Source organism: Triturus cristatus, chromosome 6 (assembly GCF_964204655.1).
Source record: "Triturus cristatus chromosome 6, aTriCri1.1, whole genome shotgun sequence".
NCBI lineage: Eukaryota > Metazoa > Chordata > Amphibia > Caudata > Salamandridae > Triturus > Triturus cristatus.
The window spans coordinates 659,164,666-659,183,995 of NC_140589.1; positions in this window are offsets into that span (position 1 = coordinate 659,164,666).

Here is a 19,330-nt window from a genome sequence, read left to right on the forward strand (position 1 = left end):
AGTCTCAATGTTCGTTAGAAGGATAGGGTAGCGGGACAGTCTTAGTACCAGCCAGGTACGGGAGGGCTCTGCGCCAGACCTTGAGTGCTGGTCTCAGAGCGGCTCGGACGTGGGGAGCCGCGACGGCGTCTGCAGGGCTCGGGTGGTAGTTCCGCTTCGGTCGAGCCGCGACACAGTCAGCAGGGCTCCGGTGGTAGGTCCGCTTCGGTCGAGCCGCGACGAGGTCAGATGGGCTCTGATGGTAATGTTCAACAAGGTCGGGCCGCGACAGCGTCAGCAGGGCCCCAAAGGTTCGTGAAGGTCTTTAAGCACGGTGGAGCCGCGACGTCGTCAGCAGGGCTCAAGTGGTGGGTTCAGGGTGAGTCTTCTTCCGTAGGGTCAGCCGCGATCCGATCAGCAGGGCTCTTGACTCCAGGATACAACTACTGCCCTGTTGTCGGGTCGCCCCAGATATAGGACGGGAGCCCTTTGATGTCCGGACCCTTGCGCCTGGAGGGGGCGGAGAGGCCGGGTAGGGAGCGGCCAGACGCCCAGCAGGAGAGGCGCCAGGCCCCAGAGAGCTGTGGGGTGATCACGCCTAGGTGTGGAAGGACGGTTGGGGGTCTCATCGATACTGCCCTCCGCTGGGAGTGGGAAGGGCTCACGTGGTATCCCCTGGGCCAGGGGTTGGCGTCTTGATGTCGGGCCTCGCTGGGACCGAGGCCGGGTAGAGCAGGGTCATGCAGGTGGTCACGTGGAGTGACGTATAATCCAAAATGGAGGAGCCCCGATGTGCATGGGACCTCGTGCGGCTTAGCGCGGGGAAACAGGACCACGCCACGAAGCCGGCTCCCACACAGGTCAACACCTTCCTCCTCTCCACTGTCCTCATCACTGGACACGGCTTGGTTTGCAGGCTGGGGCCTTGGGTCCTCACCATCATCCAGGAGCAGGGGAATCTCCTTGCAAATGGCTATTTAGTGGAGCATGCAGCATGCTACAACAATCTGACACACCTTCCTGGGCGAGTATGCCAGTGCACCTCCGGTCTTGTCCAGGCACCGGAAACATGACTTGAGCAGGCCAAAAGTACGCTCCACCACACGACGTGTCCTCCCATGCGCCTCATTGTAGCGGACTTCAGCCGGGTACCTGGGATTCCTCAGTGGGCTCAGCAAACAGGGACGGTTGGGATATGCAGAGTCACCTAGGTATGACAAACACAAATAGACATTGCAACGTCGCAGAGGCTCAGGGCAGCAGGTCACACACACAGCATGCCACACGACTAGGCAAACTCACCCACAATCCATGCACGCTCGGGAAGAAGATTAGCCATCAGCTGGGGCACTATGCTGTTCTGCAGGATGTAGACGTCGTGGGCCGAGCCTGGGAATTTGGCACACTCCTGCGAGATGGTCATATCTTTCATGCACACCACCTGCACATTGATGGAGTGGTAATGCTTGCAATTGCAGTAAATGTGCTCACTTGCCTGTGGTGGCACAAGACCGACATGGGTGCAATCAATGGCCCCAACAACATTGGGGATGTGTCCAAGGGGATAGAAGTCTCCCTTCACAGCTGGCAATTCAGCACCCCTGGGGAAATGGATGTAACTGTCCTTGCATAGCATCATGGCGGACAGTACATCACGCAGCACCATGCTGAACATTGGTTGTGACATCCCACCAGCGCTGACCAAAAAAATGCAGGGCTGCCATCACCTTATAAGTAGGGGTGAAAGCTGTTGGATATGTCCTGCGTGGCTGCAGGTGGGGCTCCACCAGATCCCAAAGGGTTTTCAGGGTGGCTCTGTCCAGGCGGCATTTCCTTATGATCGGAACATCCTCCATGTCCTCCAGCACCGTCAAGTGACGAGTCAAATTTGGCCTCCTCCAAGTGGAGATGGTAGTGGACACATGTCAATGCAATACATCATGAGATGTGCCCATCATATCACGTTCTGGATGACACAACAACAACAATGACCGACATCTATAGTGACTAACAGACCAGCTTACGTGGAGGGACACCTTCAGCTACACAAAGGGCACATTCGTCAACGTACACAAGACAAGTACCTCAAACATCACCTTGGGCAATGTGAAGGCACATGGGCATATGGCCGCAGTACACATGTGCACGCCTGGGAGTCTAGCATCCAGCATATGTGTAACTAATCAAAACCACTGTCTCATACCTCGCTGCTGTACCGGTCACACCTTAATGCATCATTACAAGCTGGCACACATCCACCACACAATAACCACTGTTGGCGCTGGAATGACGAATGTGTTCATGAGAAGACATGAGAGGCAATGCTAAATAGATCATCATTCATCGAGACGAGCATTGCTGTAATTGTCACTGGACCTCAACACATTTAAAATGTGTACACATTGTACAGTCCAGGACTACACTGTCCTGCCTACACCAACATAAAATATTTAAGTGACATGTGAGTGGGTAGGTGCAAATCTACATTACACACACACAAACATGGCATGTGTAGCCATCAGTGAAGTAAATTGAACATTGGCATCATGTGCACAATGATGTGCCATTGAACATGTTGGCACTGTGCACTGGTGATGTTTTACAGATGGCCATCGCCATTGTATGGCACCCATATCAGGGTATCTACCGCCAGGCCCCAGCGGTGTGTCACCAGCACCCCCATTCACACAAGTGCGGTAGTCATAGGCATGGAGCCATGCCCATCTGGCGGTTGGCATGCTCCGCCACCTGAATGGGGGTGCCTCATGTCAATGCATGGCACCCATATCACAGTAGCTAGAGCCTGGCCCCAGTGGTGTGTCACCAGCACCCCCATTCACACAAGTGCTGTAGTCATAGGCATGGAGACATGCCCATATGGCGGGTGGCATGCTCCACCACCTGAATGGCAGTGCCTCGTATCAATGCATGGCACCCATGTCGCGGTAGCTACCGCCTGGCCCTGGCGGTGTGGCACCAGCACTCCCATTCACACAAGTGCGGTAGTCATAGGCATGGAGCCATGCCATATGGCGGTTGGCATGCTCCGCCACCTGAATGGCGGTGCCTCGTGTCAATGCATGGCACCCATATCACAGTAGCTAGAGCCTGGCCCCAGTGGTGTGTCACCAGCACCCCCATTCACACAAGTGCTGTAGTCATAGGCATGGAGACATGCCCATATGGCGGTTGGTATGCTCCGCCACTAAAATCACGGTAGCGCACACCGGGCTCCTGCGGTGTTTCACCGCCATGGAGCTCGCCCTGCATTTTTGAAGATCGCAGTAGGCATGCTCTGCCACCGCGTCGGTGGACATTGGCTGGATTTGAAAGATGCACCATTGCGGTAGTGCACCCGGGGCTCCAGCGTTGTATCACCGCCATGGAGCATGCCGTTACAGCCAACGGGAGCCATGATTGTGGTGACATGATGCAATTTTGAAGATCGCGGTAGGCGTGCTCCGCCACCATGGAGGCGGACATTGGCTGGATTTGAAAGAGGCAGACCTGGAGCACCAATTGCTGCAGCTTGGCACCTTTGAAATTACCCCAGGGGGCTATATATGTGGGAGTGAGCCTCACATTGCCACTGCTCACAGAGCCTGCTGCCTGAGACCCCTCACCTGCTGCTGCCTCCAGGGACTGCTGCCTGAGACCCCTCACCTACTGCTGCCTCCAGGGACTACTGCCTGAGACCCCTCACCTGCTGTTCCCTCCGGGGACTGTTTCCTGAGACCCCTCACCTGCTGCTGCCTCCAGGGACTGCTGCCTGAGACCCCTCACCTGCTGCTGCCTCCAGGGACTGCTGCCACCAAAATCCCCTGATGTTGTCTCACGTCCACAGTGATGGCAAGGACAGAGAACATCCATGCCAGCCCCTTCACGAGCGAGGAGCTGGAGGTCCTGGTGGACGAGGTGCTCACACAGTACCCAAGGCTATATGGTGCCCCAAATGTCATGGTAATTCTTTAACAGTGGTGGGGTAGGGCAGGGGGGCCACACATGTAGTTGGACTGATGCAGTATGTGACTGGGAGTGTGGGGTAGTGTCATGCACTGCCTGACATGCTGTCTCCAGTGGGAGGTTGTGTGTACCCAATGCCACAGCTTTCCCTCCCTGCAAATGTATGTATGAGTGACCTGTGTTGTGTTGTCAGCCATACAGTGACACAGAAGGTTGTTCATGCTGTAGTCAGGACAGTGATTCCTTGGCTGCATGGCTGTGTGTGCCCCTGTAGTCCTTCTCAGTGTGAGCCCAGCTGGCCTGCACAGTCCCCACCTACAAAGACAAGGACAACTCACTGAACTTACAGAGTAGGACAGCAGTCTTGTCACATTGCACTCCAGCTATGGTCCATCTCAGCACTGTGGTTTGCACACAACTGCCCTTGTGATTGGCATTTTGTATTTGTGATATCATGTCCATCCATGTGACCACCATGACACATTCAAAGATTCACAGGAAAGGGACATTGATGGATGTGCAGTCTTGGGCACAGTGAGTCCACCCCCAAACACAGGTTGATATGTGATGTATGTGTTCCTCAAGCCAACAATGGACTGGAGATGTGGGCAGGCTATATGGGTGTTTCAGTGCTGGCATCCTGCATGTGTATGAGATGTGCAGGGACTGTGTTCCCCTCACACCTGCATGCTGTAACATCAGCTTTTCCCATGTAGGGGTCCCATGTGGGCTGTACTATAGTCTCTGATTGACCTATCGTTGGATATGTGATGATTTTGTATCTTGCTGATATACTGATAGATGTTGGTACATGACACTGTGTCCCTGATAATTTCTCCCTCTTGTCTCCCATGCCTGCAGCTCAAGGTACACAGCGTAAGGCCGTGTGGAGGGCCATTGCAGCGAAGGTGCGATCCCTGGGGGTCTCAAACTGACGGCGCATCCACTGCCACAAGAGATGGGACGATATCAGCCGGCTGGCAAAGAATGTGGCGAAGATGACCCTGGGGCTGCTTCCTCGACTGGGCGTCTGGCACGGCACAGTATGACACCACTAATGGGGCGCATCTTGGTGGTGACACGGCCTGAGCTAGATGCACGTTTGAAGAAGCTTCAGCAGCAAGCCAGGGGTGAGCATTTGGGGAGTCTGACTTTGGGAGTGGCTGCATGTGTACAGAGCCTGTGCCAGTGCTGGCCTCTGTGATGTTGGTAGTGTGATGCTGTGGCATGTAAGTGGCTGCTGGCCTGGGTGCCTGTGGCATGCATTTGCACTACCTGTACTTACAAAGGTGATACGGATGCTGTGCCTTTACATTACATTCTGAGTTGTGCTCTTCAGGTTTTTTCTGCATTGGTGTTGTCTTGGGAATCCCATGGGAGGGAACGGCAGTGTGCCCAATCTGACTGTGCGTACATCAATGCGTCTATTACATGCACCCATATTGTCCCCAAAGTACGACATGGTGGATGGCATGGGCTAATGTCCATTGTGGACTGTCATGTTGTAGTCTGGGTCTGTGTTGTCCCCTCCTGTTCCATCCAGTTCTGTCATTGGCAACAAGTAGTGTGCCCCCAGCATGTCCCTAGGTGTGCTCAGAACTACGTGTGTGTCTGTTTGAACAGAGCCACAAGCAGGGTGTTTTGCTGTGTGGTCATCACATGACTCACTCATGCCTGAGTTTCCAGTTTCCTCGCACTGCTTGAGTCTATTTAGTGAGTTGACACGATGTGATTGCACAGGGTGGTGTGCAACATGTAGATTTGCTCTACTTTTGTCATGCATTGCTTGCATATGTGTGTTCTCTTTTTGCCACTGACCTGACCCTACATCTCTCTCTCCCATGCAGCATCACCTGTGGTTATGGAGGGACAGGAGACGGACACCAGTGGGGGTGAAACTAGCACCACAGCTGCCCAGGAGCCCAGTGACACAGATGTCACCAGCACCTCAGAGGGGGACAGGAGTTTGCTGTAGGAGTCCCAGCCTGAGACGCAAAGCACCACATCATCCGATGCCAGCGGGGATGCATCCATGTTGGAGGGCACAGGGAACGGGGACCCTGCATCGACATCCACCACACAGCGGCCATTGCCCACCATCCCAGCCGCTTCCTCTGGTGCTGCCCGTGTCTGCCTCAGTAAGAGGGGAAGAGTGTCCTTCACCCCTGGCACCGCTGCCACTGTCCCCCCTGCTGCCATCAGTGCTGAGTCTGTGGACCTTTAGCGCCAGCTGTGTATAGGCCAGACAGCTCTCCTCAATGCCTTCATTGACCACGACAAGAAATTGGCCCAGGTGGTTGCTTTCATGGAGGGCATACATTCCGACGTGAGTGGCCTGCACCGGACAGTCCAGGCTTTGTCATCAACAGTGACATCTGCCCTGCAACAGGCACATTCTCACAGTCCAGCTCCAGTCCCTTTGTCCACCCCCAGGCAGTGGCCACGTCTGACGATAGTGACCACGGTCTACATACATCAAAGTCACGATACAGCACACAGCAGCAGCAACCCAAGTGGTCCCGGGTGTAGACCCCATCCCCACAGAAGACCAAAGGCACCCCAGAATGCAGGGAGAAAAGCCCGTCAGGTGACACCAGTGGACAATTAGCTAAGCAGCAGACCTCAGGCGCACATGCCTCAGTGGCACCCCCATCCAAGGACTCTCCTGCCCCTAAAGCATCGTGCAAAGATAATCGTACAGTGTCTGTGCCCACCAAGGAGGTGGTGCATGCCAAGGGTACACCTAGGAAGGGCTCAAAGGCAGTATCACCAACCACCTCGACTCCCATTCCAAGCCCATTGAAGCGGGGGCTGGAGGGCACTGTAGGGGTAACATCTAGTAAACAGGGGAAGGGGGGCAGAGGCGAAGCAAGGCAAAGCGTTCCACTGGGTCCAGCACATCACCAGAGGGGCTGCCAGCGCCTGCACCTGCACCTGCTGCAGCAGTGGTGGTGAGTGTGCCTGTTGTGCCCACACCACTTCCCATTGATCCACAGTCAGGCAAGTCATTTAGGATCCCCAAGAAGTGGAAGGGCACCCCTCCACAATCTCCCAGCCACACGTGACTCCCGTCTGCATGACTCCACCTCCACGTGCCACTACACCACCTGGTCTAATCAGCCCTCCAGCTTGCCAAGCCACTGAGAGCTCTACCTCAGCTGTTCTGCTCTCTCCCCCGGCAAGTGCCCTGACAGTCCCCAAGACACAGCCAGCTCCCAGTCTGCCTAACAGCCAAGTCTGAGTGGTAGTCACCCTCACACACCTGTGTCTCACACAGGTGGGCCTGTACTGCACATTGTTGCCCTCTGACTGTGTTGCTGACCATGGAAAGGTACAGTCACACACATTCCCTGTGCAGCTTCTCATGGACATGCTCGGCACTCTGCCCTGGCCACTGGCCTTGCTGTTTTGCCCTTGCCTGTGCAGCTTCTCATGGACATGCTCTGCACTCTGCCCTGGCCACTGGCCTTGTTGTTCACTGCTGTTTTGCCCTTGCCTGTGCTGCTTCTCATGGGCATGCTCTGCACTCTGCCCTGGTCACTGGCCTTGCTGTTATGCCATTGCCTGTGTAGCTTCTCATGGACATACTCTGCACTCTGCCCTGGCCACTGGCCTTGCGGTTTTGCACTTGCCTGTTCAGCTTCTCATGGACATACTCTGCACTCTGCCCTGGCCACTGGCCTTGTTGTTCACTAATGTTTTGCCCTTGCCAGTGCAGCTTATCATGGACATACTCTCCACTCTGCCCTGGCCACTGGCCTTGCTGTTTTGCCCTTGCCTGTGCAGCTTCTCATGGACATACTCTACACTCTGCCCTGGCCACTGGCCTTGTTGTTCACTGCTGTTTTGCCCTTGCCTGTGCAGCTTCTCATGGACATGCTCTGCATTTTGTGCCTTACACTTCTCTTCTCATGGTGCCTGTCTGTGCAATGTGTGAATAAAGACAGTTGCTCCAGTTGTCTATTTTATCAGTGTCCTTACTGAATAAAGTTATTTTGCTGTCGGTAAATGGTTTACTGTGCCACATGGTCTGTGTGGCACTTCAACATGGTCAATGTTTAGGCTCACTTGCTCTCTTTTTTTCAGGGGTGACAGGGTCTTCAGTTCATCTTGGCCCAGATACTTGTGGTGGCAATGGTGTCAATTTCAAATGGTTAGCAGTGGTCATTTACTTGATAAGTTCATGTTGGCTCTATTGTACACATGTCAGGTTGTGAGGCACTACCAGCACAGGGTGGGTTTCTGCACACAGTATTGCAGACAGGCTGTCCAGGGTCATCATGTGTGTGTTCTCCCTATATGTGTGCCCAGTGGTGTATGGGTGTGGTCATCTTGTGATGGCCAGTCATCCTAGTCCCATGGCTTACTTTCCATTTGTGCTCTTGGATGGCCAGGTAGTGTGCAGTGTGAGGGGGTGAGTTTCTGGGGAGTATTGATGTGTGCATGCCTCTGCAATGTCAACTACACACATGTGTCACCCAGGAGTTGTGTGCCTGTTGTTTTGATTGTTCATCCCTGTGGATGTGGTTGTATGCCCATGTGTGAGTTGGATGTTGTGCACTGTGCAGTGTGTTGGTGTGTCCTTACAGTTCTGTCTAACTCCTACTTGTTGTTTTTATCACTTGTGAGTATGCAGAGGGTGTTCCTGGCAATTCAGTATTGTGTTGTGTTGCACATCCATGTGTCTGGTGGCTGTTTGTGGGGTCTGTGCAGACCTGCTGCTCCACACTGCCATTGTGGTTGTGTTTTCTCATGCCTTGCTGTCCCATGGTGCCGTCTTGCCTTCAGTGTGGCATGTTGTGTGTGTTGTCATGCCATCCCCTATCTGTGCTTCAGCTGCCTACCCATTGTGGGTCTGCACTCCCTCTCTTTGTGTATGGTACACTCCTGCCATGTCCCCTACTGACATGCAGTACACTTCAATTTGGTGTGAGCTGTCCCCTTGGTTTGTATGTGTGTGCGCCTCCCCATGACTTCATTTGTGCCACTGTGCTTTGTGGTGCAGTTCTTTGTCCAGGGCCAATGTGTCATTCAGTGCATTTCCGAAATGGGTCATGTGTGATGTTCCGGTGCTATTTGTCAGTCATGGTTGCTGATATGCAGTCCAACTGTGTGTGCTGCCCAGTCCTGTGGTCAAGTTGTTTCCACCTTTGTGTCCCAGACTTGTGCATCTATTGGGTGTTGTGTTGGATGTATGTGTGTTGTTTGTGTTATTGCTTCACTTCCTGGGTGTGCTTTTGTCTTTATGCTGTGCTGTATGGTGTTGTGTGGGTTGCTGTTCTGTCACCGATGTTTGTGTGTGTCTGGTATGCTTGGTGTGCACACACAGCTTGTTGTGCATGCAGTGCTGTGTGTGTATGTTGCCTTGTCATTGCCTGGTGTGCATCCCCTGATGTTGTGCTATGTGATTGTTCTGCCTGTGCATCTGTTGTTTGTTTGCTGTGGCTGTGTTGTTCTGTGATGGTGCACTTCTTGTGTGTGTTGTGGTATGTTGTCTGTGCATTGCTCCTGAGTGATGAGGTTGTGCACTCCTGTTGTGTCTGTGCTCTCATTGCCTTTCCCCAGTTTAGCTGCACAGGGCATGTCTGTTGTTGTTGCTGTTGTGGCCTTGTGTGTGTTTCTGTTGGGTTATGTGTTTGTCTGTTGTATTTGTTTCCACATCTGTGGTGGCATACCTGTGTGTGATGTTTGTGGCTGGGCCCAGGGCTTTTGGTTGTTTGTGTGTGTATTGCCTGGCAAGTATTGCCAGCCTTCAGTGTGTTTGGCACTGGTGTTTTGTGTTTCTGGTGTGAGGGGGGTATGTGTGTAGATTCTTACTGGTGTTTGTCAGTCCTGAGGTGTGTAGATGCACAGGGGAGCACATGGCATGTGCCTTCATGGAGTGTGCTAGTGTGTGGTGGGAGTGGGTGTGTCCTTGTGGTCTTTGTGCCCTGCCCATGCCTGGCACTGGCCCTGCCTTCTGCATTGTGCGCATGTGTTTGCTTGTGTTTGCCGCTGCGGTGACGTGACCGGGACATTGCTGTATGGTGGTGGTAGCTGTGTAACCCTGGGCGTAGTTTGCATAGTAGCGCTACGTGTAGCTACGTGAAGTGCACTTTGCACTACGCGAGATACGCGTAGCGCTACGCGAACTGCGTAGTGCACCATTCGGGATGATTGCACAGTGCCGGATGCTTGTCCGCACTCTGCAATCATTGTAAACGCCATCTCACACAGTGCGAGCTGTCGTTTTCTGCCGCTCTAGTAGATTTTTACTCGAGTGGCAGCTTTATCAATGCAGACTGGTAGTTTCTCATCGTGAGCGGTCGCGAGCTAACGCGACCACTCTCAATGAGAAACCTGACCTCCCCGCGTTGAGAATCTCGCCGGGAGGTTTATTTTCCAAGCTCGCGATCACCAACTTGATATTGCTGATCGCGAACGCGGAAAAAGTCTCGCCGAGATGTCATTTTGCTCGCTCGCGGTCGCCAACTTGGACCACGAGCGAGCAAAAAATGCCAACTACGCTCTGCAACACATTTTTGCACTGTGCTACATGCAATTCGCGTAGCTCGAAGTAGCACAAACTACACAAACTACGCGAGCATAGCGTAGTTGGCTGCCCAGGGTTAGTCCTGGATGCAGCGGGGTGACTTTGTGGCAGGTGGGTGATGTGTGGGTGGCCTTGTGGATGTGTCCCCCCTAGGGTGTCTGATGTGGATTTGGACCCTGTGTCAGGCTGTGGGTTGTGTGTTGTGTTATTGCATACCTGCGGCGTCGTCTGCGGCGGTCCATGAGTTCCTGGAGATGTAGCAGGTACAGCACTCTAAAGACATGCAGAGCTGGGTCCATGGCGGTTATGACTGGGACTCTGCTTTCACGCTCCGCTGTTGAGTTTCTGCCGTCTCTGGTTGGGCGGTGTCCCCGCTGTGGTGCGTCTGCTTGCTTATGTCATCCTAATTTGTGGAGAGGGGCGGACGTCATTCCGCATGGCGGAGGGTCTCCATTGGCTCCCACCGCCACGTTGGCAGGTGCACTTTGATGGCGGTGCGCGTCGCACCGCGGCGGTCGGAAATTGGCCTATGTTTGACCATACTAATATGGCAGGCGTGATGTCCGCTGCTGGCGGGCGGAAAAAGGCATTTTTCCGCACCACCAGTGCCGCGGTGGTCCCACCGCCCTACATCCTAATGGACCCCATAGTGTCTCAGTGCATGAATGAGTGCATGGGTAGTGCTTGGGTGATTGGAGGAGTGCAAGGGCAGTGCCTGGGTTATTGCCTGAGTGCATAGGTAGTGCCTGGGTGATTATATGAGTGCAAGGGTAGTGGCTGAGTAATTGGAGGAGTGCATGGAGAGTGACTGGCTGATCGAATGAGTGCAGAGGTAGTGACTGAGTGCATGGATAAGTGGATGAATATTGACTAAATGCATAGATGAGTGCATGATTAGTGTCTGGGTGAATGAATGAGTGCAACAGTAGTGCCTGAATAATTACATGAGTGCAGGGGTAGTGCCTGGGTGATTGCAGCAGTGCATGGGTATTGCCAGGTTAAATTGAATGAATGCAGGAGTAGTGCCTGAGTGCATGGATGAGTGTATGCATAGTGTTTGAGGGAACATAAGTGCAGTAGAAGTGCCTCTACACATTGTTTCACGTTATGATGCATTACATTATTTGTTCTTACCTTTTTTAGTACTGTAGATAGAAAACTCAGTGGAGCTATTTTAGAGTAGTTTTGTTGTAAACTGAATTAAAAATCTTTTCAAACTTCACCATTACCTTCTGGAAAAAAGAAGAAGAAAAACTTATTGAATGTAATATTATACTTTTAAGAACACAACATAATTTTAGAATTATATAACATTTTCAGTTTCCCTTTTTTGCCGTTCTCAGATTCTACTGAATTTCACCATACACAGTGATTTTAATGTAGTATCATCATACAACAGCAGCGAAAAAAACAATCAACGAGATTGTAAAAAAAAACATCAGCGTAGAGCAATATTTAGAATATGTGTCGCTATGTTTTTCCCTATTTACAGTTTCTTAACTACATTCTTCAAGTACATTAAGTCTTTTATTTCTCTCAAGTACATTTTGTAAAATGTACACTCTCATTTACAGCTCATATAATATGGACAACAAATATATAAACTATTTGTTTCTTTTTTTTTTTTTTTTAACAATCTTTATTGAATTTTTAAGACATGACCCTAGACCCCCACCCCCCACCCGACAGGTTACAGGCTTTACGGTTGGTTTGCATATACATACATTTTTACAGAAATAAATACAGCTTCATTTGATCTTAGTTATACAGCATCTTGAATCCAGGTTCTTAGTGGATCCCAAATAGCTAGACCTTTCTTTTTTTTATTCAAACCCTTACATTTATAGATTGCAATTTCAAAGCTATAAGTAGCAAGTAGACGAGCCCGCCATTGATGGAATGAGGGTGGTTGTGGATCTAACCAGGCCGATGCAAGACAAATTCTCAATATTGACATTGAAATAAATATAAATCCCCTTGTTCTAATCGGTCGGGAATCCTCCACGACACCCAAAACTATTTCTGCAGTTGTTATTTCAATATCTTTTTTAATAATTTTTGAAAGGAAGATCGAGATATCCTGTCTAATAGCAGAGAGTTCATTACAAGTAGCAAACATATGTATTAGGTCCGCTTCGAGAAACGCACATCTTGGACATTTCGTCCCCTTTCCATGACTCCATTTTGATATTTTTTTAGGGGTGTAATATAGCTGAAAGAAAGTCTTGTAATATTGAGCCTGTAATTTTGTTGAAATTAAAATTGATTGCGAAAGATTGAATGCCATCCGAATTGGGTTGTTGGAAATATCTAATTTATCCTGCCAAATCTGAAAATGTTTGTCAAGATCATCAGGCAGATTAGTGATTAAGTTATTGTATATTTCACCAATTTTAATTATATTATTCTTTATAATGGTATCTATAATTGGTATTGTCTGGAAAGCTGAATTACCGCCCCCTTTTTTCATCAAAAAATCTCTAACCTGCAAATATTTATAAAAATCACGATGGTCTAATTGGAATTTGTTCTTTAGTGTTTCGAATGTATTAAGCCCAGATGTAATAAAGAGTAAACCAAGTTTTATAATTCCTGATGTAACCCAGGGTTTCATACATGAATCTGTAAAAATTGTGGGGAGGTTTTGATTACCATCGATTGTAGTGTAGTATGAAAATCTACCAATCCCCAATAATTTACGTACGTTACACCATACTGTGTAGATTCCTTTAAGGGTTTTGAACCGAACCTTTTTAAAGTGACAGTCGTAGGTCAAACGCCATAGATGGTCTCCCGAAGCGGTCCCTAAGATAAGTTCTTGTGGGGTGGAAATTCTACCTGCAAAATTCAGAGATGGATTTGGGATTAGGAGCTTTCTGCAATAATTGAGTGTACAAGCCCACCAATATACCTTAGAGTTAGGCAAGGCGAGACCACCTCTATCTTTTGGTAAATTAATGAATTTCATTGCTCTTCGTGATCTACTGTATCCCCAAATAAAGCTAGAAAAGATATGATCCAGTTCTTTAAAAATATGTTGGTCAAAAATTAAGCAGATGCTTCTAAAAAAATATAAGAATTTAGGAAAAAATACCATTTTTATTAAATTACTCCTTCCAATAATTGTTAGATGTAAATTATGTAATCTCCTCAGTGATGAGCTTGTTTGTTTCAAAAGTGGTTTCAAATTTAAATTAACTAGATTGTTGAGATTAGCTGTCATGTTTACCCCCAAATAGATCGCATTTTCAACAATCCTTTCATCAGCACAATTAATTTGATTATTAATAACTATCTGAGTTTTATTTTCATTTAATTTATAACCTGAGATTTCGCCAAAGTGTTTAGCCTCTGTTTCAATTAAATGTATTGCATTGGTGGGATTGGTTGTGGTTAGGGCAATATCATCAGCATATGCTAATGTTTTTGTGTCCCCATGAGGCGTCCTCACCGGTGTTATTGCGACATTTGATTCTAGTTTCCGAATAAAAGGGTCTATGTATATAGCGAAAAGCAAAGGAGAGCAGGGACAGCCCTGCCTCGTTCCTCTTGTAATTTTAAAATTTTCTGATGTATCACCATTAATCATCACAGCTGCTTCTGGATTAAGATACATCATACGAATTGCATTGATGAAGTTTTCCCCTATTCCACACTTTGACATAGCTGTCCATAGATATTGCCAGGAGACCCTATCGAACGCTTTTTCAGCGTCTAGTAATATCAGTGCCATAGGGTCTCCTGTCACCTCGGTAATGTCAAAGAGTGTGATAACCCTCTGTATATGATCGATGGTAGATCTGCCAGGAACAAATCCATGTTGCCGACCCGAAATGATTTTATGTATAAGTGGGGCAATCCGACTGGCAAGTAATTTAGAGTAGATTTTGGAATCGTTGTTGATTAGGGTTATTGGGCGATAAGCCCCTAGTTCAGTTGGGTCTTTATTTTTCTTAGGAAATACAATTATTTTCGCTAGTGCCCAGGATCCTGGTGGCCGTCCGCCATTAAAGACCTGGGACATCAACATTGTAAGTATCCCTTTTAACTGTTTGCTAAATCTAGCATAAAATTCAGAGGGGATTCCATCAAACCCACTTGCTTTGCCCGGGGGAAGACTATTAATAGATAGCAATATTTCGATCCATTGCGGAGCCTCAGCTAGACTATTTCTGTCGGATTCGGAAAGCTCAGTCCATATAACCGTATCCAGGTAATCATCAATTTGGGATTGGTTTTTACAAGTTTCTGTATAGAGATCCGAATAGTATCTTTTAAAGCAGTCTCTTATTTCTCTAGGATCTTGAATGAGGCCTTTAATCGGATCGTTAATTTCTTTGATGTTACTATCGGTTTGTTCTTGTCTAGCCCGAATTGCAAGATGATGACCAATATTTTCCCCCATCTCATAGATTTTTTGTTTAGAATGGGTAGCTTTCCTAGCTGCTTTATTAGAGAACACTTCTATTATTAAATTTTTGGAAATGGCTACATCCCTGATTGCCTTTTCAATATTATTATTATCCTGGATAGCCGTAATAAGTTCTTCTTCTTTTTCGGCTAATTCATTTTGTAGATTTTTTAATTTTTGCTTTTCTTCTAGGTTATTTTTAATAGAGAATCTCAGAGTTTCTCCTCTAATACCCGCCTTGAGGGTGTCCCAAACAATTTCAAGTGATGCGCTGCCAAGATTATTTTCTAGAAATTCGGGAATCCATTTCTCTATAACTTTACAATATTCTGCATTTAACAGAAGTGCCCTTTCAAAAGTCCACCGATTGTGTTTAGATTCTATTTTACAGGTGTCAAGACAAATAGTTAAAGGGTTGTGATCGGACAACACTTTGGGTAGTCGATCAATGGAGCTATGTATTGCTAAATCATGTGAAGCAAATTTGTAATCCAATCTTGCAAATTTGAGATGTGGGTTTGAGAAAAAGGTGTAGCCTGGATTATTTGGGTTCTTCAATTGCCAACAGTCAGATAAACCATGTGTATGACATAGTTCATCAAGTGCACTGAAAACTTTCGGTTTTCGACCTACATACTTAAACTTATTGCACCCCAATGCCCAGTTTTGAGGAAGATTTAAGTTAAAATCGCCACAAATAATCAAAGGTAATGGCCAGTGGGCCAGTTCGTTAGATAAGAATTCTAAAGGTCCTGGGTCATCATCAACACACCCATATACTGAGCAGATGGTTAATTTTTTCCCCATACCATATTTGCATTCAGTGATTGCCCAACGCCCAAATTTGTCTGCTATTGATTTGCCAAATTGGAGACCCCCACTACGGGCTAAAATTGCCACTCCCCGTGTTTTGTTGCTCTGAGTTGTCGCCGTGATCACTTTGTATCCAAGAGTTTTTAAGACTGGAATTTGTGACCTTTCGATATGGGTTTCCTGGAGACAGACGATGTCTGCCCCGATTGAGCTAAGACATACAGCTGTTCTCTGTCTTTTATTTGGGTCATTTAGGCCACATATATTAATGGTTAGGATTTTAATTTTACTCATTTTGAAGCGTTTAAGAGTATCGGTTTAACAGTCCAAATCGTTACGTCTGTATTCCCTCCCTGTCTTGCTTCCCCCCCGCACCCCGTAAAACAAATGAAAACTGAATGTGTATTTGTAGGAAAAAAAACCTGTGTCCCATTCCCCACCCCCGGTTTCCACCCCCCAGTTCCCTTAAGTGAGGCTACCCGGTTCAGGCTGAGCCGGGTTGTGGGCATCATTGTAATCAGGGTGCAACAGACGACGGCTGACCTGATTTATATAGCATTGCTATGTAGATTTCTGTACACCCCTCCTACTAATCGTTTATCTCATATTTTTAATTAACCGTCCCCATATGTCTAGCTAAGTTTGGGTTAGAAAGTTCAAAGCGGTTGCAGTTATTTGTTAAGTTTGTTTTTTTGCTAGAGTTGAGATTTCTCTTAAGTATGCTTCAGCTTGGATCTCACTGGTAAAGCTTCTTGTGTTGCCTTTAAAGATAATCTTTAGTCGTGCAGGATTCTGCAGATAAACAGTAGCCCCAATCTTTTCAAACGGTGTGAATAATTGTCTCATCCTCCACCTTCTTTCGACCGTAGTGTGGGCAAAATCTGGTCTGCAGAAGAACGCAAAGTCTTTGAATTCTCTCTTTTTTGTTGGGCGTGCAAGATCAAAAACAGCTTCGCGTAACAGAAAATTTCCGAAATTAACAAGGAACGCTCGAGGGTATTGTGTTGAGTTCTGCGTTCGTTTGGGGGGTATCAAAGGAAAACGATGAGCCCGATGTATTTCTTTGTTAAAGTCCCACATTTGTAATTCCGGAAAGGATTCTTTTAGTAATGTAATTATAAACCCCCGTGGATCATGTCCCTCGGAGTTCTCAGGAATCCCAAGAAATCGTAGGTTATTACGTCTGGCTCTGTTTTCTTGATCTTCCACCTTTGTCATTAGATCTTTGATTATACCATCTTGTTCTTTCCCAAGCGTTTGTAGAGTAGAGACATCTTTCTCAAGGTTTTCGGTACGTGTTTCCACGGAGGCCATTCTGTCTGAGATCTCTAGACAAGTTTCTCCAACTTTTTGTATTGCACCTTGTAGTTGTTGGATGGCTGTATGATTTTTCTTGTTATCATGTTTGACCTCTTCATGAAAGTTCTTGATTGATTTCAGGACATCGCGCAGAGAAAGTTCCGGTTGATTTCGGTTGTCGTCGTTTATCTCGGTTTGAGATATCATAGGTTTTCGCATTGGTTTTCGCAAAGCCTCCCCCTTGGGACTTGGATTGATGTTGTATTCTTGTGGTAGGATATTCTTTACTTTAAGATTTGTTTGTTCAGTATTACTCCCTTGGTCTGTAGTATCTTCCGTTATCAGGTTAATTTGTCTCCTTTGTCTTTTTTGTCTTTCTTTTTTTATTTCCTTTTGTTTTTTTTGTTTTTTTGTGAAATTAGCGCTGAGAGGGGTGTTTGGTTTTTTTGAATCGGATTCTGGTATTTCTGAATCTGAAATGATAAAATCGGAGCTTGTCTGTTCCAGTTTCCGTTGCTCACTTGAGGTTGAGGTTGAGGCGCCAGTTTCATAGACTTCAGAGTCAGAGCTGGAGTCGAGATCATGCTCCTGTGACACAGAGTAAGGTTTATTATGTGTATTCTGCTCATTGTTCCGATCATAGTTTTGAAAGTAGTTGGTTTGATCCAGGCCCTGGCTGGCCTTGGAGTTAAAGCGGTCAGAATGAGGATTATTTCCGGGGTTTAGCTCTTTTACAGTTGCAATAGCTTTTGATGGGGTAATTTCTGTTTCCTGTGCCCCTGTTTGTACGGATATGATCTTGTGTTGTTCTTCAGGTTCATCTAATTCATCAGGTTCATCAGGTCCGTTCAAGCCGTCTGGTTTATGTATCTCTTTTGATTCTCCTTGTGCAGTAATCAGCACTCTGCACGTACTGGGTGGGCTTTCTACACACCCGTTAGTTAGAGGGCCGGTGCCTGTGCCCATACCTCCTGGCCATATGCGGTTAAATTTCAAGTCATGACTGGAGTGGAGATGTTCCTGCACAGGGCCAGAAGGGATTTTAGACATAGAGTTGAAGATATTAGATATCCGGGGCTGGGTGGTATCTAATTGTCCACTGCTTCTTGCGGCAGTTTTTAAGTTTTTAATTGTCTGCAGCCGTTTCGCTTTCTTCTCAAGCAGATCTCTACTTTCATACTTTCATACTCGTCGCCAATCATGTCCAGGTCCGTGTCCTTCTCCTTACCCATATCCGTATCATTATCCTTGTTTTTTTCTTTGGTTTTGTCTTTTTCTTTGCCTCTCATTTTTACTTTAATTTTGGACTTATCCTTCTCGGTTTCCATATCTTTGTCTCTCTCTATCATTTTTTCCCTCCCCATCTTAACCCTCAGCCCTCTTGTTTCTGGTCGGCTAGGGCCGCTTTGTATCTCCAGGGCGGGTTGAGTGCGAACGGGGCAAATGGAGGCATCCTTACACACCGATGACTCCCCTTCAATGCTAACGCCGTTAGCATCGCCTCCCGAGCCTGAATCGGCTTTTTGCTCCCCCTGCCCCCTCGGCTCCTTGCTCAAGTCCTGTTCCATGCTTGCAAATAGCTTTATATTTAGGCAGGTGATTATATTTTTTAGCGTTACCCTCTGTGCTTGCGCGCCTCTAGTCAAACACTCACCTCCAAGCAAGTTGTGCAGAAGGGGTCTTAATTGTTGACTCCACCGCTTCCAGTATCGGGCCGTCCCAACAAGAAGTGTATCTCCCAGAAAGCAGGAGAGATGGGAGAAACGAAGGCTGAGGCGCAGCATCAGCCAGCACCAATCCCTGTAGCGAACACTGCTGGGTCAGCGTCAGAGCACCGTCAGTGCACCGTCAACACCGTCTCTCCCGGACCGTAGATCGCCGACCGCTGATTGTAGAGACAGAAGCAGATGCGGAAACATACGCGGACACAAGCCGTCACCACTGCCGCCGCTGCATCTGACACCTTGGCCGCGTTAGGATTCAACAAGCGGATTGACAGGTAAGGCCTCCGTCAGGCTCCGTCAGGCTCCGGGGATCTCTCTCCTTTCCTTGAAGCAGCGGATGCAGGCAGATGCCTGACAGCGGCTCACCCGTTCTTTTTAGTGCCCGATATCCCAAACTCCAATCCAATCCAATCCAAAATCCAGCGTTCTGAATTTGGACTCGCTAGATTCTCGCTAGATTCATATAGGTTTGTAAATAATCACAACCAGTCCATTGCTAGTGCAATTGCTAGATTCCGGAGACTCCGGAGACAAGGAGAGTATCCAGGTCAGCCATGCCTGCTCGAGTTCCACAGTCACAATGACGTCAACTATTTGTTTCTAAACACA